The sequence below is a fragment of the Hevea brasiliensis genome, chromosome 2 (assembly GCF_030052815.1).
Source record: "Hevea brasiliensis isolate MT/VB/25A 57/8 chromosome 2, ASM3005281v1, whole genome shotgun sequence".
NCBI classification, from domain to species: Eukaryota; Viridiplantae; Streptophyta; class Magnoliopsida; order Malpighiales; family Euphorbiaceae; genus Hevea; species Hevea brasiliensis.
In genome coordinates, this window is record NC_079494.1 from 116,540,994 (window position 1) to 116,567,383 (window position 26,390).

General features: G+C 35.2%; 1 pseudogene; it reads left to right on the forward strand.

Annotated features, from left to right (window-relative positions):
* The first annotated feature begins 2,724 nt into the window (after positions 1-2,724).
* LOC131170693 (late embryogenesis abundant protein D-34-like) lies at positions 2,725-25,793 on the forward strand (annotated as a pseudogene).
* Positions 25,794-26,390: the final 597 nt, after the last annotated feature.

The following is a 26,390-nucleotide window of genomic DNA, read 5'->3' on the forward strand; positions in this document are numbered from 1 at the left end:
TATATATATATATATAGCAGCTATTGTTGACTTTTTTCTTTGTGAGGTGAATAGGGAAAAAATAAATTAATTTTTTTTATTGAGGTGAACAGGGGAAAAAGATATTGATTTTCAAATTCTTTCATTGGGAGGTGAATAGCATCGGAAAAAGAAATTGATTTTCAATTTCTTTCATTGGGAGGTGAATAGCATCTGTATATATATATAGTAGTTATTTCGTCATTGTGAGGTAAACAGGAGAAAAAGAAATTAATTTTTTCCTTTGTGAGGTGAATAGCATCAGGGGAAAAGAAATTGCAGTTAAGATATATATATGCAGCTAAACTGAAATCATAATGTATGAGTTCATGATTTGAGTTTAGAGTTGCTACCTTTCACTCTTTATTCATAAGTAGTGCGATCACATATTATTAGAATTAAATTAAATTCAAAACTAAAAAAAAGAGAAACAACAGTAATATAAATAGAATTAAAAATTAGAAAATCATACATTTTTGACTCAATAAGGGATAATGTGATGCACTTTAATGTCACAAATTAATTCTACCTTGAGAAGAAATTAGAATTTCAATTGACAAGCTCAAGAAGGAGACACAATGATGGCACAGAAATTAAAAAAAAATCACAGCTTCGATGAAAATAAAAGCAAGAAAATAAAATAAAAAAAATGACAGATTGAAAAGAAATCGATATTTTGATTCAAATAGGAGGAAGAAGATAATACAGTGAAGGACACTGCGTAAATATTAAAGTAGGTATATTTTAGTTAAACAATAAAAAAATATATAGAGCAGTTTTAAACAGCTCCTATTTTAGAGTTGATAGAATCTGCAGTTGATAGGTATACTATCAGCTACCTTTCAGTTATCAATTAATTTTTAGAGTTTTACCAAACACTTTAATTTAGCTATTTGGATACCTATCAGCTATCAGCTGCATCCAACAGCTAAACCAAACACCCCCCCTTATCCTTATTCCAGCAGTCGAGATAGCTTATTGCTAACTGCATATATATTGAATGTTGAATCTAAGAGACCTAATTCAACTCCCTTCCCATTATATATGTAATAAAAAAAGTGTCATCTTTATTGCTGAATTGACCTGAAAATGAAATGTTTGCCAAGCCATACTGTGATAAGTTTTCATTTATTATTTTAAGATTACTTTTACTTCATGAAAAATTACTTACATATGAAAAAATATTTTTTATAAAAATATTTCAACTTAATTTAACTTTTTTATTGAGAAAATTTTAATTTTAAAATTAGAAAACAAAATACATAAAGCCATGGGCAAAATTCAGAAATCCACTATGCTCTATGCTTAATGTTTAAATAGTGGAAAGAATTCATCATTAAATGAACAGGATCTTAACTCCCTACTCAAGCCAGGATCTTAACTCCCTACTCAAGCTATGACTCTAATATTATTAAATTGAAATTTTATTAATTTTAAATAAAAAATAAAAAATTTTAATTTAATATTAAATTTAAATATTTGATTATTTGAAATTCAAAACTCTGCCGAATTCAAGGTCAAAACTGCAAAAATATTTTTGGGCCAGTCCACTAAAAAGTAAAATTATTTTGGGTCAGTGAAAGAACCTAGTTTCATCCGTGCCAGACCTTGATTATTAGATGGCCCAAAAACCATGAAGGCTTTGCAGCAGATGGACATAGGGGTGAGCACTATTTGATTCAAACCGAATAAATTAAATCAAAATATTTTAATTCAGTAATTTGATTCAATTTTTAAGATAAATCCGTTCGATTCGATTTAGTTTTATATTATAAAATTTCAGTTATTTCGGTTTGGCTTTATTTTGAAGAGAAAAAAAAATTGGTTAAATTGAACTGAACCGAATAGTTTTATTGATTTTTAAATTGATTTATTTTTATGAAAAATTTATAAATTATATGTAATTTTATGTATATAAATTGTTTAATTTCATTGATTAATGGTTATTAGGTTCAAATCAAAGTCAAAATCAGACCAAATAACTTAAAAATCAAGTCTAAATTAAAAAATAATAAAAAATAAAAATTGATCGGTTTGAACTGAAATAGAGTGATTCGATTCGATTTGATTTTTCATCCATTTTGGTTCGATTCAATTTCTAAAATATTTAATTCAATTTTCATGATTTGGTTTAGTTTGGTTTGATTCAATTAGGTTCAGTTCAATTTAAACCAAATGCTCACCTCTAGATGGAGGTTAGCAGATTACTGAGAACCACAGTGGTGGTGGTGGAAAGAGTTGGAAAATTAAATGAAAGAAGGATTTTTTTTAATGATTATAATAAATTTAATGAAAAGTTTAGTGATTACAGATGAAATTAGGCCGTTTTTCTCCGCCTCTGTAATGACTGTTGATTTTATATCTACAAAATGTTAGCGAACTATTCAGCCCTCCAACAACTAACAAGAGCTGGCCATTTACAAATCAAAACAATACAGATGCCAAATTATACACTCACTTCCTTGCCAAATGTCAAAGAAGCTGCTTCACTAGAAGCCTAGACTCATTAAATCAGCCACCACTTGTAAAAAATTTAGCTTCATCACCAACACGTGTAAACTTCTGCTTAGGAAATTTCATTCATCCCTCTATCCTACCCATTTATATGCTCCATTCCAGGGTGCAACTCTTTGCAAATAATCCAAAAGCTTCTTCTTACTCTGTCACTCTCTTTCTCAGCCTCTATTTTTAAAAACTGACAAAAAAATGGGCCAACAAGCACGATAAACCCAATTTGACCGATATCCCATCAAGTACCATGACGTTTTCAATGTTCAGGAAGATCTGGCCTCTAAAACTTTTGTACCGAGAGACGCGGCCACCATGTAGGCTATTGAAAACTTCGTCCTCAGAGAGATCTGGAAGGGTGGACTGGCCTCCGCTAAGCAATCCGCTGCAAGAGTGAACATGAGAGAAGGTATCTGTTGGGAATATACAAGTTTAGAATTCTCACATCAGAAAAAGATAGGATGAGTGAGAGACATATAAGTAGAAATGACCCATAGACTCATTATCTTAAGGTTTTGGGTTGGATGTGGTGTCAAGCCCATGAGTGTATTCTTTCATAAGACCCATCAAGAAGGATTCTCTCTAGGTGCTTTGGGTTCCCCAGATCTCTAACAAGTAAGAGCTTTACTTTGGCAAGCGACGAGTATAGAAATGGTGGTCAATGATTCTCATGATGCTCTGACACTTGGATGAAAGAGTCAGGAGACTTCTAGTAGGCCAAATGGAGCAGGAAGACACTCTTCTGGAGAAGAGCAGGCCGATGGAGTGGGAACTCTAGATACACGTGATGGTGGAACACGTGATGGCTATGACATGGCTCTTAGAGGTGTATGCTCGAGTGGGTTTTGTGGAGTAATTTGAGCTCTTGGTGACACCGTAATATTTGAGTTAAGAAAAAAGGCTTTCGTTTAAGGGGAAGCAGTCCCAGTAAGCCTAATGTAGATGAAATTCACACTTGAGAGGGAGATTATTGGGAATATACAAGTGTGAAATTCCCACATTGGAAAAAAAACAAGATGAGTGAGAGACATATAAGTGGAATGACCCATAGACTCATTGCCTTAAGGTTTTGGGTTGGATGTGTGTCAAACCCATGAATGTGTTCTTTCAAAAGACCCATTAAGAAGAATTCTCCCCAGGTACTTTGGGTTCCCCAGATCTCTAACAGTATCATTAGCCGTAATGATGCCAGCGACGCTGTCAGAGACCCTGCACGAAAGTTTCAGAAAGAAATGTTGGTGATGACAGTATTATAACTGAAAAAATATCTGGACAGGTTTAATCATATATTATTAGTAGTATGCGCTAGAGCATATCATTTAGCATGTATCTTGTACATATTTTATTAATAAAAGACATTTTCACTTTTCTGTTTACATAATATATTTACGTGTAATAGAAAAGGTCCATTGATATTTTGTTAGAAATTCTATTCTTAAGTTGTTAAGAATATGAGTGACAGTATTTCTAGCACAAAGTATCATAAATAGGTTCACAATCGAGGATACTTCACAATAAGGACATGACTTATCCAGAAAGATTGTAATAATGTTTGTTCCTAAGTTATTTATATGAGATGTAAATAAGATGGAATGGTGAGTCTCATGCCATATAACAAACATGATAGGCATCAGTGACACTTATGGCAAGCACATGGAGCTTACTCTTGTCAATGCATTGTCATAAATTATATCAGTGCATATAATCTTTAGACCTAAGATAACGCAGTTATCTTGTATATAGGTGGTTTGAGTTTGATACTGCTTTCATACTTGTACTGTGTATGGGTATATGGGAATGTGTTGGCTCCTACTAGTTATATATGGAGGTAGGTATTGATCAAGATAGAATCTGTTCCTGTAAGTAAAAAGGGATAAAATCCTATGTTCATTTAACTATTCTTGATGTTTCAAGTTCCTGGCCAGGACAGATAGATTTATTCAGAAAAGAGTTTCTGATGAGAAAAATCTTTTAATCAAGAATTGGAATTAAAAGAGAACATAATATTCATAGCAAATGAGTTTTGACATAAACCATGACTCCAGCTCGAATTATGATTGTGTAACAAAGAGATTCTAGTGCATGGTAACATATGATTATAGGTTCATTTAAGGTAAACCTTATTATTAATTAGGTGGACATGGCATGCTATGCTAGGTGTTAACCATGGTCTATGAGGTACATAAAATGATTTAGAGATATCATTTATGGTAAGAAAGAGTTTTGATAATATTAAGAGTCGATATCATGTCTCATTGCCAATTAGTGATAAGCCTAGTAAGTCACACACATACACAAGTAATCACCAAATTAAATATGATTTAATTAATTAATTAAAGAGTTTAATTGATTAATTAAATAGGTTTGGTTTGCAATTAGATTGCAAAGTCTCTAGCATGACTTGAAACCAAATATAGGTTATTGGATGTATAGTATAAGTTAAATTTATATTTAAAGTGTTTAAATATGAATTTAATTAATGAGAAATTAATTAATAGAGATTAATTAATTTATTTATATTAGATATAAATTGATTAGAAGAAGTAAAATAATTATTTTGGGTTAAGAACTCAAAATTAAGACACAGGGACATTTTAGTCATTTCACAGGGTAACATGTGGCAACATGAGATGGTGACACATGGCACTACACATAAGCTTGCCAAATGTCTTTTAATCATGTAAGATGATCAAAGTCAATATTAAATATAGGTTTGACACTTGGCACAATGTGATTGGGTCAATTAAACCTAGAGCTAATCAAAAGGTGACATGTGGCAAGGGTTTTAAGTGGTGACCTAGCTATATAAGTGTAAGGATGAAAGAACAAATTACACAAGCTGCTGCCTTTCTCTTTGTGCCACCACCTTGGAGACCTCTCCCTTCTCTTCTTCTTCATCTCTCATCAATTAAAAGAGATTAGCAAATAATCTCTTGAATTAAAAATACTAAAAATTGTTTCTAGTGTTCTATTTACATCTCTAATCTCTCAAAAGGCAAAACTAGATTTTCTAATTCAAAGAATAAGCTTTAGAAGCTGTTCAAGGGCTGCCATAGGTGATCTTGGTATGGACAAGCTAGAGGGACAACATCTGGTGTCCTAAAGACGCATCCCAAAGGTGCCAAACACACTGCAGTGCATCAAGAGGTTAGTGCACTTGTTCTTAATCTAATCTAGGGTTCTAAAATTAATCTGATTAATTCTAAAATCTTAAATGGAAAATATAGATCCAAAAACATATTAAAAGAGTTTTAATATACTGTTTATCATTGTAATCAAATAAATAAAAATGAATCTTGCATGATGCATGTGACCCTAGATGAAAATTTTTAATTTCAATGATTTAAACTTATATTTTTTATGCTTCCGCTCCTTCAATTGGTATCAGAGCCACTATATTTGCCATTTAGATTGTTGATTATATGATTTAATTATGTGGTATAATCATGAGATGATAGATCTATTGCTGGTTGCAAGAAAGCTGGCAACTTGGGTGATGAACACAATCAATGGTGCGCATCAATGGACTCCAAAGTGGTGCGCAAGGTTTGCCTTAGAATCTGCAATTGTTACATGTTCTAAGGTTCATCCTATGACTAATTAAAATGTTTAATTAGTTGTTTTAATCACACAATTAAATTGTGATCCAGATCTGAATTTTAAAATTTTTTTGAATGTGATTCAAATCTGAATTTTTAAAGTTGTTTGAATGTAATTCATATCTAAATTTTAAAAATTGTTTGAATGTGATTCAAATCTGAATTTTTAAAGTTGTTTGAATGTGATTCAAATCTGATTATTTAAAAGTTGTTTGAATGTGATTCAAATCTGAATTTTTAAATTTGTTTGAATCATATTCAAATCTGGGTTTTTAAGTTGAATATGAGATATTCAATTTAATTTAAGTATGTATGTTTTATTTAATTGTTAAATAGTGATATGCGTGATGGATGATCATGGACTATAAAAAACCAATGTGATTGGATTTATTTCTTTTATGTTTCTTTGGGTTGTAAATTAATTAATTAGTTTAATTTATTTTGGGCATGCATTATTAAGGTTGTAATAATTTTGGGCTATAATTTCATTTATTTAGTTCTTGTAAATTCATCTTGGTATGCCAAGGATTACTATGTAATATTGGATTGCAAGAAGATCAAGGAGGTCAAGAGCATTGGTGGGACCAGTGGGAGGAATTCAATATCAAGTGTTGATTATGTACTTCTTCAGTAACTCTTATAATATGAATGAATGAAATGCACCTAGGAATGCCCTAATTCAATTCTTGGTGGCTCAGAATTGAATCTCTTAGAAAGTTCATGATCATACCATATTTACTGTTTATCTATGAATGCATGTGATGTATGGGAATGTATGCAACTATATGATATATGCATGCTAAATGGATAATATGCAAAGTGAGACCTTAATAGTAATTAGGACGACCACAAAATCTTCCAAACAAATAATTAAGTTGGAAATGCTATAATTAAAGTAATTATAACATAGGCCCTCCATTGAGGCAATTATTTTAAGAAATTTTAAATACTTGCATAAAATACAATTAATTTAAGAGATTTTCTTAAGAATAACTGTTAAGCATAAGATGTTGTAAATATGTAAATAGTTTGGTGGCCAATATTGAATGTACCTGAGGACATTAAAATTATTTGCATAATTACTGGCTCAATGAGATCAACTTAACTAATAATGGATATACCTGAGATTTTAAGCATTAGGGGCTAGGTAAAGGATTGAACCTCACATGAGATGTGATGGGCAAGGAGTTGCTCACTTATAGTTTATTGTAATTCCAATAATGGATGTACCTAAGGATGATCAATAAAATTATAAGAATTCAATCACCCACTAGAAATCCATCCAACTAGAATTTCCGTTTTCTACTTTGGAAGTGTAGGATTCGCTAAGTTAGTGGGGGGACCAATTTGATTAAAAGATCATAATCATTTGGTTAATTACATGATACATTTACTAATTAATCTAGTTATTTTCTGCAGTTAATTTTCTGATAATAATGAGCACAGAACAACCACCACCATCCAATATCTTTGCAAGCATACTTGATCGCAATAGGTTGATAGGACCTAACCTGTCTGATTGGCTAAGAAATTTGAAAATTGTCCTAAACCTTTAACATATAGGATATGTTCTAGACTCAAATGTTCCTGGTTCCTTACCTCCAGAGGCCACTCAAGAGGAACATGAAACTTTGGACAAGTGGAAGGAGCATGATATGAGAGCTAAGTATTACATGCTTGCTTCCATGAGTAATGAGTTATAGAAGTAGCATGAGAACATGCAGAGTGCGAGTGAGATCCTCATTCACCTACAAGAGTTGTATGGTGAGCACAACAGGAATGCTAGGTATGAGATATCTAGGCAGCTATTCTGTAACGCTCTCACCATAGGTAGTCCGTACATTTTACTGTTCTGACGACTCATGTCTGTTCGGACAGTCAAAATGTCTGAAACTACACCTAAACTATAGTGAGGAGGCATAAATTGAAGAAATAAATGTTAAGAAAATATAGGAAAAATTTAGAGAAAAATAAATTAAAGTTTAGAGGATTTATAAATTGGTACAAAAATAATAAAAATAACCCGACATGCATTATGAAGGGCATTTTGGTCATTTCACTCTCAGAGGTGAATTTTGACCTAAATATCAAAATAAAATTTAGAGAATAAAAATAATTAACATAAATTAATAGTATGAGTTGAATTAGGAAAGAATAAGAAAAGAAGAAGAAAAGAAGAAAAGAAAAATAAGCTTATAAAAATTTAAAACAAAATTAAAGTATAACATATATGGAATATATAAATACCCACAAAGGACAAAAGCTACCTAAGTCAACTTCTCCCTCATCTCTTCCCTCTCATTGCCGACTGCCCATGCTCCCATTTCCTCCATTGATATTCAAACTTCCAAGCTTGATTTCTCAAGCTTAATGCACCCAAAACTCATAGCTCACTTTACAAAAAATACTTCCCACACACTAAGGAAGCTATAAATACCAAAAAGAAGCAAGGAAAGTGAAGTTTAACAAGTTACAAAAAAAGGTTAGTGCTCAAAACTCTTAATCTCTTCTTTAAGCATGAAAATCATGCTAAACCAAGTGAAGATTTACATGAAACTAAAAAGAAAAATTTGGGAAAGAAACCCTTGAATTCGGCAGCCCTAGAGGAACAATGAAAATGATGGATTTTGTTGGTTTTAGTTTAGTTAGGGAAGTTAATTAACAAGGTATTATATGTGGAAATTGATTTCATGGTTATATATGTGAATTTGATGTTTGAAATTAGGGTTGTACACTTGAAAGTGGGGATTTTGTGACATTTTTGAATTTGACCTAATTGTGTTGAGATTGATGATAATAGAAGTGACATGTATGCTTATTTGGAGTTTGGAGAAGGAGGAGATTGAATTTTGGGAGTGTCAAATTTTCTGCAGGTTGGGACTCAATGAGTCCAGTGTGTTTGTTAAACCCTAACTGACAATGTGTGACTCCAATTGGTATGAGGCCAATTGGAGGTGTTTTGGGACATCCAAACCTTCATTTTTCAAGTAGAAACCCTACTCAAATTCTGTCAAAATCATGACCAATTCTCTGCCCAAACTCGAATGACCAAACACTGAAACCTAGAAAATGACCAAATAAACAGTACGTGTTCATTTGGTCATAACTCTCTCTATACTGATCCAAATGACCTCAAATTTCATTAATGGAAAGCTTAGAAATAGGGCTACACTTTTCATGAAGACCACTTGACCCAGTTTTTCCTTTAACCAATTCAAATTGTTAGCACAAACTGTGTCACTAAAACTGCCAACCCAGAAAATGACCAAATGAACAGTACGTGTTCATTTGGTCATAACTCTCTCTATACTAGTCCAAATGACCTAAAATTTCATCAATGGAAAGTTTAGATATAGGGCTACACTTTTCATGAAGACCACTTGACCCAGTTTTGCCTTTAACCAATTTCAATTATTAGCACAAATTGGGTAACTAAAACTGCCAACCCAGAAAATGACCTGTTCATTTGGTCATAACTCTCTCTATACTGATCCAAATGACCTAAAATTTCATCAATGGAAAGTTTAGATATAGGGCTACACTTTTCATGAGTACCACTTGATCCAGTTTTTCCTTTAACCAATTCAAATTCTTAGCACAATTTGAGTCACTAAAACTGCCAACCCAGAAATTGTCCAAAATACTGTTCCTTTGGTATTTTGACCATAACTTGAGTTCTATAACTCCAAATTCAATGATTCAAAAAACTGAAATTTAAGTTTAAACATAGAGGAGCAATTGTTAGGAAGGAAGTGTGACTAAATAGATATACCAACCTAGTCAAATTTCCAGATAAAGATAACACATCAACATGAACCTAAAGAAAGGTTCATGGGAAAAATGCTATATATGATAATTAAAATACTCATAAGGAAAAATTAAATATTAAAAATGATATGAATATGTAAATTGGGACTAATGTTCTATTAATATGAAATTAATGGTACCAATGAACAGTACTAGAAAATAGTAACAGTGAATAGTGCTAAATTAATTAAAAATGTTTAATTGCCCATAGTATACCTAGACTTATTTATTTAGTTTGGATAAATTAGTATACCAATTAGGGACTACAGATAGCAGTACTGCCTACCGAGAAAATTATGAACTGACAATATATGTCTGGTATGATTGTTCTATAGGCTATATGCTTACTTACTTGCCATTGTACCTACTTTATTTCTGGCTTTACAAGCCCGATAAAGAGTCTCGTGCTCGATACCGCCTCGTGCTCGACAGGACCTATCTTTGGATAGACATATGACTGTCTAACCAGTATACACCCGTGCATCCAGCTTTTATAATTTATTATAGGTTTCTTGGGCATTAATAAAAATTAATTAAGACTTAAAATACAATAAGTAATCATAAAAGATCCTGATAATATTAATTATTTTCAAAGAGCAATAAAAATATAAAAGACCCAGAAATTATGAGTTGCAGATATTATTTCAAATTGTTAAATTATTGTTATTATAAATTATGCACCACTAAGCGTTATGCTTAGCGCGTTGGTTTTCCATCGCGTAGGTACTGGAAATCAGTCCCTGCAGCCGCAGCAACAGTACCAGTAGTGCACTGACAGAGCTCTGACCATATCTGCCACTGTCCAGAGTCACTTCACCGATCTTTTGTATTTTGGTAGGGCCCATGTATAGACTAGTATTTTGGTTCATTATGTTTAGTCATGATGTAATTACTAGTTTATGATGTATTTCATTTTGGACTTGAAATTAAACTTGAGATTGAAATGAAAACTTGTAATTTATTATCTATCAATTTTCATATGAATTCAATAGATGATACTTCATTTTGAGATCTCATAAATAGTTGTGAATGATATGATAAAAGAGAATATGATATGGAAATATGTGAGATGACTATGAATATGTTAACAGGTGATAGTGAAAACCCGCTAGATGCTAATAAAACAGAGGAGGATCTCTCCGGGTCTCCATAGAAATAAGATATAAAAAAAAAAAATTTTCTACACATAAATTACTTGATTTAAATAACATTAAAATTTATAATAGACATGACAAGACAAGATAGGGTGCTCTGGCACCGAATGTGGCACTCATCGCTCGGCTACACTGTAGACGGGTGAGAGGCGTCACATTTAGTGGTATCAGAGCAGAGGTTTAGGCGGTCCTAGACCTAAATTGTTAGAAATAGATAGAGTGCATCACATGCATGGGCCTTTAAATAGAGCCGAGATGACACTAATGCAGATCTGTTTCTTTGTCTGTTTTATAGGATCGATGGCATCTGATCCTTCAGAGCACGGATCTCCAGGACCGATAGAGGAGGAAGTAGAGAGTCACACACCTACTCCTAGTCGGGGGAGAAGTGGTAGTAGAGCAGAGTCATCTCGAGGTACTGTGAATAGGGCACAGCAGGCCTTCTATGAACAGATGACACAGCTGTTCCGTCAGATCATCGGTGCCATTCCCTAGCCACAACCACCTCCACCTCCATAACCACAGCCACAGCCACAGCCACAGCCACCACCACCACCACCTGTACAGCCACCTCCACCCCCACAGCCATAACCTGTACATAGATCTCCACTAGAGAGACTGCGAAAATATGGGGTAGTTGACTTCAGAGGTAAGAGGGATGATGATCCAGCTGCAGCAGAATATTGGCTGGAGAGGACAGAGAGGGTATTGTAGCAGTTGCACTGCACCCCAGAGCAGTAGTTGGAGTGTGCTCTGTCACTACTATAGGAGGATGCATATAGATGGTGGGTGATAGTATCTAGAGTGGTACAGCCTGCACAGATCACCTGGGATTTCTTTCTGGCTGAATTCACAAAGAAATACATCATTCATGTGTACTTAGAGGTCAGAAGGAGAGAATTCCTAACACTGAGACAGAGGCAGCTGACAGTCTCCGAATATGAACGGGAAATCATGAGACTTAGTGGATATGCATTGGAGTTGATGTCGACAGAGGTTGATAAATGTAGAAGATTTGAGGATGGACTGAATGACAACATCAGGTTGATAGTGACATCTCACCACTTCACAGATTTCTCTCTGTTGATAGCATCAGCCCTTGATGTGGAGAGAGTTAGAAATGTAGAGCAGTCCAGAAAGGATAGGCAACGCAAAAGCGGTTTTGGGTCTGGTCAGTCCGATTCAGCAGATACAGGTAGTAAGAGGCCCAAGGAGTCTCAGGGTCAGACTCAGGGTCGGGGTAAGAAACAAAAGTCTCAGTTTGTTCCAAGGAGATGAGGAGGACAATCTGGTGCATCAGTGGTTAGTTCACCTAGTGCAGCTACACGGGGATCAGCCCCACCACTTGCTTGCGTACATTGTGGTAGATCCCATAGAGGAGAGTGCTGATTGTTAACGGGTGGATGTTTCAGATGTGGGTCTATGGATCACTCCCTGAAGGATTGTCCACAGAGGAACACTAGTGCTCCCACTGCTCCACCTCAGATAGAGAGTGCGCCCCACCGGCCACAGAGGGTAGGAGACTGCGAGGCTGTCTGACTAGCACATCACAGAGGCCTACTACAGAGACAGTCCAGAGGCAAGAGATTAGGGTAGCACCTCGTGCTTATGCCATGAGAGCTCGAGATGAGCCAGAGCTAGCTGATGTCATTAGAGGTACATTTTCCCTTTATGATTTGCTAGTATGTGCATTGATTGATTCAGGTTCCACACATTCATATGTGTGTATCACACCACCAGTTGATAGAGGGGTACAAGTAGAGGAGCTAGAGGAGGACATACAAGTCACAAACCCTTTAGACCATAATGTCATGGTGAAAAAGGTCTACAAGGGTTGTCCTCTGAAAATACAAGGGTATGAGTTTTTAGCTGACTTGATTGAGCTACCATTCCATGAGTTCAATGTGATATTGGGTATGGACTGGTTATCACATCATCAGGCGATGGTAGATTATCGGCTAAAGAGGATGTCACTACAGACAGTAGATGGGGATGAGGTTACAATTGTGGGTGAAGGAATGAGTTGTCTTTCCACCATCATATCAGCCACAACAGCCAGGAGATTGATAAGAAAGGGCTGTGAGGCTTTCTTAGCACATGTGGTTGACACCAGGAAGACTAGCCCAAGCATGCAGGAGATCCCCACTGTATGTGATTTTCCGGAAGAGTTGCCGAGTTTGCCACCTGATAGAGAAGTGGAGTTTGCTATAGAGGTTATGTCAGGTACTGCACCAATGTCCATTGCTCCATATGGGATGGCACCTACTGAACTGAGAGAGTTGAAATTTCAGTTACAGGAGCTACTAGACAAGGGCTTCATACGCCCTAGTGTGTCACCCTAGGGAGCACCACTGCTATTTGTGAAGAAGGACGGTACCCTTCGGCTATGTATAGATTATCAGCAGCTAAATAAGGTGACTGTTAAAAACAAATATCCTTTACCTAGGATAGATGACCTGTTTGATCAGTTCAGGGGAGCTGGAGTATTCTCCAAGATAGATCTCAGATCAGGCTATCACCAGTTGAGAGTAAAGGAGACAGATGTTCCTAAAACTGCTTTCAGGACCCGGTATGGATACTATGAGTTCCTAGTAATGCCATTTGGGCTAACAAATGCACCAGCAGCTTTCATGGACCTAATGAACCGCATCTTTCATCTCTACTTAGATCAGTTTTTTGTGGTCTTTATAAATGATATATTGGTGTATTCTAAGAACCGGGAGGAGCATGATGAACACTTGAGAGTAGTACTACAGACACTGTGAGAAAAGCAGTTGTATGCCAAGTTATCCAAGTGTGACTTTTGGTTGGATGAGATATCCTTTCTTAGACACATTGTGTCAGTAGATGGAATCAGGGTAGATCCAAAGAAGATTGAAGCAATAGTTGAATGGAAGCCTCCCAGAAATGTAACAGAAGTCATAAGCTTTTTGGGGTTAGCTGGATACTATAGGAGATTTGTGAAGGGATTTTCCCTTATAGCAACCCCACTGACTAAGTTACTGCATAAGAATGCAAAGTTTAACTGGAATGATAAATGTCAAACCAGCTTTGAGAAGCTGAAGGCTATGCTTACAGAAGCTCCAGTGTTGACACAGCCAGAGTCAGAGAAAAACTATGTGATCTACAGTGATGCCTCTCACAATGGGCTTGGTTGTGTTCTGATGCAGGAAGGGAAAGTAGTTGCCTATGCTTTTAGACAGCTAAGGCCACATGAAAAGAACTACTTAACTCATGATCTGGAAGATATGGAGGCATTACCTATATGGTGAGAAGTGTTACATCTACACTAATTACAAGAGTCTAAAGTACTTGCCAACTCAGAAGGAACTCAATCTGAGACAGAGGAGATGGATTGAATTCCTTAAAGACTATGACTGTGTGATCGACTACCATTCTGGGAAGGCAAATGTAGTGGCTGACGTCCTAAGCAGGAAGTCCATGATGGCTTTAAGAGCATTGAATGCTCGATTGTCTTTTAGCACAGAATGGGGTACTTATGGCTGAGTTGCTTGTAAAGCCAAACTTGCTACAGTAAATACAAGAAGCACAGTTAAGGGATGAAAAGTTGCTAATTGTTATAGGCAAAACTCAAGAGGGGAAGGAGACTGATTATGAGTTGAAAGGAGATGGGTGCCTGTACTATAAAGGCAGAATATGTGTACCAAGAGATGAGAAACTAAAGAAGAATATCTTGAAAGAGGCGCACAGTAACTTCCATGCTATGCACCTAGGAAGTACCAAGATGTACCAAGACCTGAAAACACATTATTGGTGGCCTGGAATGAAGAAAGAGATTGGTGATTTTGTGACTAGATGTTTGACATGCCAGCAGGTTAAGGCTGAGCATCAGGTTCCATCAGGGTTGTTGCAACCTATATCCATACCAGAATGGAAATGGGACTGTGTCACCATGGATTTTGTGACTGGACTACCATTGACATAGAGGAAGCATGATACTATATGGGTGATTGTGGATAGATTGACCAAGTCAGGTCATTTCCTACTAGTTAGAACCGACTACTCATTAGAGAGATTAGAAAAAATTTACATAGATGAGATAGTCCGGCTACATGGAGTGCCAACATCGATCATATCTGACCGAGACCCAAGATTTACTTTGAGGTTTTGGAAGAGGCTATAGGAGTCTTTAGGCACTCGACTACACTTCAGTACAGCTTTTCATCCATAGACGGATGGATAGTCAGCACGGGTGATTCAAGTAACCCTTAGAACCTAGTAAATTATTATAAATGTTAAAAGACTACTAAAAATGACATGAATTACATAATAGGTATTGGAGGATATGTTGAGAAGCTGCATCATTGATTTTGAAGGAAGTTGGGAGAAGTATCTTCCTTTGGTAGAGTTTGCTTACAACAACAGCTACCAAGCCAGCATAAAAATGGCTCCATATAAAGCACTATATGGGAGGAAATGTAGGACTCCCTTATGCTAGACAGAAACGGGTGAAGAGAAAGAAGTGGGCCCAGATTTAGTGAGACAGACTGAGAAAAAAGTGAAACTTATCAGAGACAATTTGAAAGTCGCCTCGAACAGACAGAAGTCATATGCCGACCTGAGAAAGGATATAGAGTATGAGGTTGGCGAAAAGGTGTTTCTTAAGGTATCACCTTGGAAGAAAGTGCTGAGATTTGGTAAGAAGGGTAAGTTGAGCCCTAGGTTTATTGGTCCATACAATGTCATTGAGCGTGTGGGTCCAGTAGCCTACAGGATAGCTTTACCACCTAAGCTGGACAAGATCCACAGTGTATTCCATGTGTCGATGCTCAGGAGATACAAATCAGATCCTTCACATGTCATTTCAGCAGAGGAGATAATTGTGCAACCTGATTTAACATATGAAGAAGAACCAGTCAGAATCTTGGCACGGGAAGTGAAAGAACTCAAAAACAAGAGGATCCCACTAATGAAAGTCTTGTGGAGACACCACAACACAGAAGAAGTGACATGGGAGAGCGAGGAGATGATGAGGCAGCAGTTCCCTCAGCTCTTCATAGGTAAATTTCGAGGACGAAATTTCTATTAGAGGGAAAGAATTGTAACGCCCTCACCATAGGTAGTCCGTACATTTTACTGTTTCGACGACTCATGTCTCTTCGGATAATTAAAATGTCTGGAACTACACCTAAATTATAGTGAGGAGGCATAAATTGAAGAAATAAACATTAAGAAAATATAGGAAAAATTTAGATAAAATAAATTAAAGTTTAGAGGATTTATAAATTGGTACAAAAATAATAAAAATAACCCGATATGCATTATGAAGGGCATTTTGGCCATTTCATTCACAGAGGTAAATTTTGACCTAAATGTCAAAATAAAATTTAGAGAATAAAAATAATTAACACATATTAATATTATTAGTTGAATTAGGAAAGAAGAAGAAAAAAAGAAGAAAAGAAGAAAAGAAAAATAAGCTTATAAAAATTTAAAATGAAATTAAAGTACAACATATATGGAATATATAAATACCCACAAAGGACAAAAGCTACCTAAGTCATCTTCTCCCTCATCTCTTCCCTCTCATTGCCAGCTGCCCATGCTCCCATTTCCTCCATTGATATTCAAGCTTCCAAGCTTGATTTCTCAAGCTTAATTCACCCAAAACCCATAGCCCACTTTACAAAAAATACTCTCCACACCCTAAGGAAGCTATAAATACCAAAAAGAAGCAAGGAAAGTAAAGTTTAACAAGTTACAAAAAAAGGTTAGTGCTCAAAACTCTTAATCTCTTCTTTAAGCATGAAAATCATGCTAAACCAAGTGAAGATTTACATGAAATTAAAAAGAAAAATTTGGGAAAGAAACCCTTGAATTCGGCAGCCCTAGAGGAACCATGAAAATGATGGATTTTGTTTGTTTTAGTTTAGTTAGGGAAGTTAATTAACAAGGTATTATATGTGAGAATTGATTTCATGGTTATATATGTGAATTTAATGTTTGAAATTAGGGTTGTACACTTGAAAGTGAGAGATTTTGTGATATTTTTGAATTTGACCTAATTGTGTTGAGATTGATGATAATAGAAGTGACATATATGCTTATTTGGAGTTTGGAGAAAGAGGAGATTGAATTTTGGGAGTGTCAAATTTTCTGCAAGTTGGGACTCAATGAGTTTAGTGTGTTTGTTGAACCCTAACTGACAATGTGTGACTCCAATTGGTATGAGGCCAATTGGAGGTGTTTTGGGACATCCAAAACTTCATTTTTCAAGTAGAAACCCTGCCTAAATTCTATCAAAATCATGACCAATTCTCTACCCAAACCCGAATGACCAAACACTGAAACCCAGAAAATGACCAAATGAATAGTACGTGTTCATTTGGTCATAACTCTCTCTATACTGATCCAAATGACCTACAATTTCATCAATGGAAAGCTTAGAAATAGGGCTACACTTTTCATGAAGATCACTTAACCCAGTTTTGCCTTTAACCAATTCAAATTGTTAGCACAAGTTGGGTCACTAAAACTGCCAACCTAGAAAATGACCAAATGAACAGTACGTGTTCATTTAGTCATAACTCTCTCTATACTGGTTCAAATGACCTAAAATTTCATCAATGGAAAGTTTAGATATAGGGCTATACTTTTTATGAAGACCACTTGACCCAATTTTGCCTTTAACTAATTCAAATTGTTAGCACAAGTCGGGTCACTAAAACTGCAAACCTAGAAAATGACCAAATGAACAGTACGTGTTCATTTGGTCATAACTCTCTCTATACTGATCCACTGACCTAAAATTTCATCAATGGAAAGTTTAGATATAGGGCTACACTTTTCATGAAGACCACTTAACCCAGTTTTGCCTTTAACCAATTCAAATTGTTAGCACAAGTTGAGTCACTAAAACTGCCAACCCAGAAATTATCCAAAATACTGTTTCTTTGGTATTTTGACCATAACTTGAGTTCTATAATCCCAAATTCAGTGATTCAAAAACTGAAATTCAAGTTTAAACATAGTGATTCAAAAACTGAAATTCAAAAACTGAAATTCAAGTTCTATAACCCCAACCTAGTCAAATTCCTAGATAAAGATAACACATTAACATGAACCTAAAGAAAGGTTCATGGGAAAAATGCTATATATGATAATTAAAATACTCATAAGGAAAAATTAAATATTAAAAATGATATAAATATGTAAATTGGGACTAATGTCCTATTAATATGAAATTAATGGTACCAATGAACAGTACTAGAAAATAGTAACAATGAATAGTGCTAAATTAATTAAAAATGTTTAATTACCTATAGTATAACTAGATTTATTTATTTAGTTTGAATAAATTGGTATACCAATTAGGGACTACAGATAGCAGTACTGCCTACCGATAAAATCATGAACTGACAATATATATCTGGTATAATTGTTCTACAGGCTATATGCCTACTTACTAGCCATTGTGCCTACTTTATTTCTGGCTTTACAAGCCTGACAGTGGGTCTCGTGCTCGACAGCTGGCCTCGTGCCTGACAGACGTATACTGGATAGACATATGGCTATCTAACCAGTATACACCCGTGCATCCAGCTTTTATAATTTGTTATAGGTTTCTTAGGCACTAATAAAAATTAATTAAGACTTAAAATACAATAAGTAATCATAAAAAATCCCGATAATGTTAATTATTTCCAAAGAGCAATAAAAATATAAAAGACCCAGAAATTATGAGTTGCAGATATTATTTCAAATTGTTAAATTATTGTTATTATAAATTATGCACCACTAAGCGTTATGCTTAGCGCGTTGGTTTTCCATCGCGTAGGTACTGGAGATCAGTCCCAGCAGCCACAGCAGCAGCACCAATAGTGCACTGACAGAGCTCTGACCAGATCTGCCACTGTCCAGAGTCACCTCACCTATCTTTTGTATTTTGGTAGGGCCCATGTATAGACTAGTATTTTGGTTCATTTTGTTTAGTCATGATGTAATTACTAGTTTATGATGTATTTCATTTTGGACTTGAAATTAAACTTGAGATTGAAATGAAAACTTGTAATTTATTATCTATGAATTTCTATATGAATGCAACAGATGATACTTCATTTTGAGATCTCATAAATAGTTGTGAATGATATGATAAAAGAGAATATGATATGGAAATATGTGAGATGACTATGAATATATTAACAGGTGATAGTGGAACCCGCCAAATGCTAATAAAACAGAGGAGGATCTGTCCGAGTCTCCACAGAAATAAGATATAAAAAAAAATTCTACACATAAATTACCTGATTTAAATGACATTAAAATTTACAATAGACATGACAAGACAAGATAGGGTGCTTCGACACTGAATGTGGCACTCATGCTCGACTATACTGTAGACGAGTGAGGGGCGTCACATGTTCCACATGAGGATGTCTGAGGGACAGAATGTTGGGGATCATGTCCACAAGATGATTCGGCTAATTGAGCAGCTGGAACATCTTGACTTTAACATGGATTTCCAACTGCAGACGGATTTGATCCTTTAGTCCCTTCCTGAGTCTTTTGGGAATTTTGTGACAAATTTCCATATGACTAAACAGGAATGCACCTTGGCTGGTTTATTCAACATGCTGGTTATTGCTCAAAAGAATATGCCGAGCAATAAAGGAAAAGAGGTAGCTTTGATTGCATCTTCTTCTGCTGAAAAGTCCAATAAGAAGAAGGGCAATAAGAAAAAGAAACCTCAAATTCCTGGTCCTTCCAAGAAAATAGCTAAATAGAAAGGGAAGACTAAAGTTGATGGAGGCAAAGGAAAGTGTTTCCACTGCCAGAAGGATGGGCACTAGAAAAGGAACTGCCCAGAGTATCTTGCTTCTCTAAAGGACAAGAAGGATAGACCTTCAAAAGGTATGTCTATATCTTGTTATTTAGATTCTGATGATACTCATAGTTTATCTATAGCTTGGGTTTTAGATACTGGTGTCAGTTCTCACATTTCTTATGATATGCAGGAACTAGCAAATAGTAGCAGTTTGCATTCTCGAGATATTAGAGTCTGGATTGGCAATGGCTCAACTGTTGAAGTTTTAGGATCTAAATCTTTTTATATGTTGGACATGTTTTGTGTTTGGATAATATTTTATATGTACCTAATGCTTTTAAGAACATCATTTCTATATCTAGTTTGACTAGAAATGGCTATGAATTTCAGTTCACATATGATGTTTGCAATATTATTTTGGAAATAAATTTATTGGTTTAGGTTATATGAATGATGGTCTTTATTATTTGGATAATAATGACAAACACAAAATGAATGCAATGCCATGGTGAAAATCAACTCAAGTTCAAAATATATTTGACACTTAAGGTAATGTTATGTTGCAGAAGATAGGATTGCAAAACTGGAGAAAATGGGGATTTTATCCTCATTGGGCTCTGAGCCTACTCCAACTTGTGAATCTTGCCTTCAGGGCAAAATGACTAGATCACTCTTTGTTGGACAAGGGCTAAGAGCTGAAAATATTTTGGAGCTAATACATAATGATGTATGTGGTCCATTTAAGGAAATGGCTAGAGGCGATTTTCATTATTTATTATCTTTACTGATGATAAATCAAGATTTGGGTATTTTTATTTGATGAAATACAAACATGAATCCTTTGAAAAGTTCAAAGAATTTAAATCTGAAGTAAAAAATCAAATAGGAAAGAGTATTAAAGCTCTTCGATCAAATCGTAGAGGTGAATATTTAAGTACTGAATTTGATGAATGCTTGAGAGAGTACAGCATTGTTTCCCAGCTAACTCCTCTAGGAACACCACAGCTGAATGGTGTATCTAAAAGGAGAAATCATACCCTATTGGATATGGTACGTAGTATGATGAGCTATACTGATTGCCAATCTCCTTTTGGGGATTTGCATTAGAATCAGCTTTGTATATTCTGAATAGGATTTCATCAAAATCAGTTTCTTCCACACCTTATGAGATATGGCATGGAAGAAAACCAAGTCTTAAGCATGTTAAGATTTGGGGTTGTCCAGCTTCTATCAAAAAGCTAAACACTGATAAATTGGAAACCAAATCAGAAAAGGGTCGATTTGTTGGATATCCAAAAGATAGTTTTGGATATTATTTTTATTTGCCTACATCACAAAAGGTTGTGGTAAGTAGAGATGCCATATTTCTTGAACAACAGTTTGTTCAAGAAGGAGGCAAAGGAAGGCAAATAGAGTTAGAATTGGAGAATTCTGACCAACCAACAGATCAAATGGATATAGATCCATCTAGTCAACCTACACCTATTAATGAAACATCTACAGCTGTTCCTTGTAGAACAACTAGGGTATCTCACCCACCAGTGAGATATGGTTTACTTCATGAAGAAGAACAAGAGTTGTTTACTCATGAAGAAGTAGATCATGGAGACGATCCACTTACCTATGAAGAAGCTATATCAGATATAAACTCTTCAAAATGGATTGATGCTATGAAATCCGAAATTGATTCCATGTATAAGAATCAAGTTTGGGATCTTGTTGACCCACCTGAAGGTATTGTACCTATAGGAAACAAATGGATTTTCAAGAAGAAAATTGGTTCTGATCGAAAGGTAGAGACCTATAAGGCAAGGCTAGTAGCGAAAGTGTTTCGCCAAAGGCAAGGAATCGACTATGAGGAGACTTTCTCGCCTGTTGCCATGCTTAAATCAATTAGGATTCTATTAGCAATAGCTGCATACTATGATTATGAGATTTGGCAGATGGATGTCAAAACAGCTTTTCTCAATGGATACATTGAAGAAAACATTTTCATGGAACAACTTAGGGGTTTTAAATCCCAAGATGGTTCCAAGGTATGCAAGTTAAAGCGATCCATTTATGGGTTGAAACAAGCTTCGAGGAGTTGGAACATCCATTTTGATGAAGCCATTAAGTCATTTGGTTTTATCAAAAATGAGGATGAGCCATGTTTATATAAGAAGGTTAGTGACAGTGCTATCACTTTCCTTGTCTTATATGTGGATGACATACTGTTGATGGGTAATGATACAGGTATGTTGACAACTATAAATGTATGGTTATCAAATACATCCTCCATGAAAGACTTAGGGGAGACAACCTATATTCTTGGAATTCGTATCTATAGAGATAGAGCGAAAAGAATAATTGCTTTATCCCAAAGTCTATACTAGGAAAAGATGTTAAAGAGGTTTAACATGCTTGATTCCAAGAGAGGATTATTACCAGTGAGACATGGTATCCATCTTTCTAAAGAGATGTCTCCAAAGACACCTGAAGAAAGAGATAAAATGGCCAAGATTCCATATGCTTCTGCTATTGGAAGTTTAATGTATACAATATTGTGTACTAGGCCAGGTATCGCATATACTATTAGTTTGACTAGCAGGTGTCAATCCAATCTAGGTTTGGAACACTGTATAGCTGTTAAGAATATTCTTAAGTACTTGAGAAGAACTAAGGATTTATTCTTGATATATGGAGGTGGAGACTTGCAATTGGATGGTTATACTGATTCTGATTTTCAATCAAATATTGATGATAGAAAGTCTACCTCTGAGTATGTGTTCATTTGTAATGGAGGTGCAGTCAGTTGGAAGAGTTCCAAATAGAGTACGATTGCAGATTCCACTATCGAGACTGAGTATATTGCTGAATCAGATGTTGTAAAGGAAGCTGTTTGGATAAAAAAGTTTGTGACAAAACTTGCAGTAGTTCCTTCCATTGAGTCAGCAGTTCCACTTTACTGTGATAACAATGGAGCAGTCATACAGGCTAAGGAACCTCAGTCTCACCAGAAATCCAAACACATAGAAAGGCCCTACCACATTATCAGAGAAATAGTTGGGTGAGGTGATGTAGCCATGCAGAAAATAGCATCAGCTTAAAATCCAGCTAATCCATTCACTAAGCCTATGTCACAGACTCAGCTAGATCGACATCTTGAAAAGATGGGTCTAAGATATTGTAATGAATGGCTCTAGTGCTAGTGGAAGATTGTTAGTAGTATGCCCTAGAGCATATCATTTAGTATGTATCTTATACATGTTTTATTAATAAAAGGCATTTTCACTTTTCCGTTTACATAATATATTTATGTGTAATAGAAAAGGTCCATTGATATTTTGTTAGAAATTCTATTCTTAAGTTGTTAAGAATATGAGTGACAGTATTTCTAGCACAAAGTATCATAAATAGGTTCACAATCGAGGATACTTCACAATAGGGACATGACTTATCCAGAAAGATTGTAATCATGTTTGTTCCCAAGTTATTTATATGAGATGTAAATAAGATGGAATGGTAAGTCTCATGCCATATAACAAATATGATAGGCACTTATATATGATAAGTAGGCCGAACCAGTAACACTTATGACAAGCACATGGAGTTTACTCTTGTCAATGCATTGTCATAAATTATATCAGTGCATATAATCTTTAGACCTGAGATAGCACAATTATCTTGTATATAGGTGACTTGAGTTTGATACTGCTTTCATACTTGTACTGTGTATGGCTATATGGGCATGTGTTGGCTCCTACTAGTTATATATGAAGGTAGGTGTTGATCAAGATGAAATTTGTTCCTCTAAGTAAATAGGGATAAAATCTTATGTTCATTTAATTGTTCTTGATGTTTCAAGTTCCTGGCCATGACAGATAGATTTATTCAGAAAAGAGTTTCTGATGAGAAAAATCTTTTAATCAAGAACTGGAATTAAAAGAGAACATAATATTCATAGCAAATGGGGTTTGATATAAACCATGACTCCAGCTCAAATTGGGATTTTGTAACAGAGAGATTCTAGTGCATGGTAACATATGGTTATAGGTTCATTTAAAGTAAACCTTATTACTAATTGGGTAGCCATGGCATGCTATGCTAAGTGTTAACCATGGTCTATGAGGTGCATAAATTGATTTAGAGAAATCATTTATGGTAAGAAAGAGTTCTGATGATATTAAGAGTTGATATCATGTCTCATTGCCAATTAGTGATGAGCCTAATAAGTCACACACATACACAAGTAATCACCAAATTAAATATGATTTAATTAATTAATTAAAGAGTTTAATTGATTAATTAAATAGGTTTGGTTTGTAATTAGATTGCAAAGTCTCTAGCATGACTTGAAACTAAATCTAGGTTATTGGATGTATAATATAAGTTAAATTTATATTTAAAGTGTTTAAATATGAATTTAATTAATGAGAAATTAATTAATAGAGATTAATTAATTAATTTATATTAGATATAAATTGATTAGAAGAAGAGAAATAATTATTTTGGATTGAGAACTCAAAATTAAGACACATGGGCATTTTGGTCATTTCACAGGGTGACATATGGTACCATGAGATGGTGACACATGGCACTACACATAAACTTGCCAAATGTCTTTTAATCATGTAAGATGATCAAAGTTAAGATTAAATATAGGTTTGACACTTGACACAATTTGATTGGGTCAATTAAACCTAGAGCTAATCAAAAGGTGACATGTGGCAAGGGTTTTAAGTGATAACCTAGCTATATAAGTGTAAGGATGAAAGAACAAATTACACGAGCTGCTACCTTTCTCTTTGTGCCACCACCATGGAGACCTCTCCCTTCTCTTCTTCTTCATCTCTCATCAATTCAAAGAGATTAGCAAACAATCTCTTGAATTAAAAATACTAGAAATTGTTTCTAGTGTTCTGTTTACATCTCTAATCTCTCAAAAGGCAAAACTTGATTTTCTAATTCATAGAAAAAGCTTTAGAAGCTGTTCAAGAGCTGCCATAGGTGATCTTAGTGTGGATAAGCTAGAGGGATAACATCTGGTGTCCTAAAAATGCATCCCAAAAGTGCCAAACACACTGCAGTACATCAAGAGGTTAGTGCACTTATTCTTAATCTAATCTAGGGTTCTAAAATTAATATGATTAATTCTAAAATCTTAAATGGTAAATATCGATCCAAAAATATATTAAAAGAGTTTTAATATGTTGTTTATCATTGTAATCAAATAAATAAAAATGAATCTTGCATGATACATGTGACCCTAGATGAAAATTTTGATTTCAATGATCTAACTTATGTTTTTCATGCTTCTGCTCCTTCAATAACTTACTAGGCTTTTGTATTGTCTACTTCATGTCTTTACAAATAGTTTTTGGGTTGTGGGTACAAGTGGTGGCGCAATATATTGAGCCAAGGGTGAAGATGACAACTACAGGGTCAACTCTTCAGCCCAAGACAATCACAACTGGGGAGGCTTTAGAGGAAGCAGCTCTTTCAGCAGGTGAAAAATCAGTTGACAAGAGTAATGCAACTGCTATACAAGCGGTTAAGGTGAGAACAACTGAAATTAACTAGGTGTTGTCCGGAGGAATAGGCGCAGAATCCTAGTCTGCAGCGAATCTCAATTCGAGGGCTGTCCGCGACGAAGATAAGACTACGCTCTCTAAAGTTCTAGGGGTAATATTAAAAATTAATGTTGGGCCTTTTTTTACAAAAATAATAAATAAATACATTTGATGGATTTTTTATTTGGGGAAAAATTGTTGATTTTTGGCAGGACGCTACGTTGAAGGTGCTAGCAGATAAGGCAGTAACCCGAGAAGATGTTGAAGGGTAATTGCAGCGGAGGTCGAAAACAAGCCAGACAGGCGAACAATGCCCGAAGGGGTGGCGGCATCATTGGCAGTAGCGACTAGGTTTTACCGAAATAAATGATAATAAGTAGTAATAGGAGATGGATGTAAATAAGTGTTTTGAGTGAGATAATAGTAGACATCTGTAGTCCCAAAATGTATGCTTGCAGGGTGCCTTAATTTATCTTTATATATGTTAGAATTATAACTCAAAATCCTAATGAGATTTAGAGAGAGATCTTTTCCTAATTTGAGTGGGAGAAATATTCCTCAATAGGATAGAGGAATATTTCCTATAATGAGTATAAATCTGATTTTAGTGTTATTCCTAAATTGAGTAGGACTCCTAATCAGATAAAGATTGAGGGAATTACTACTATAAATAGGAGAATGATGAAAAAGGTTATTTGGCTTTTGCCCATTGAAGAGAGTGGCTTTCAGCTCATAGAGTGAGGCTATTGCCCATTGTAGAGAGGGCTTTGCCAATTGTTGCAGATTTGGCTCTGCCTATTGATCAGGGGCTTTTGCCCATTGCAGTGAAGAGAGACTTCGGCCTAAGGTGGAGAAAGGACATAGAATTCAAGAGGAAGGGATTCTTGTCCATTGGTGAGAGGGCTCTTGCTCATATAGTTGAAGACACCCTTTGTGGTGTAATATTATAATAGTAAATATATTGGGT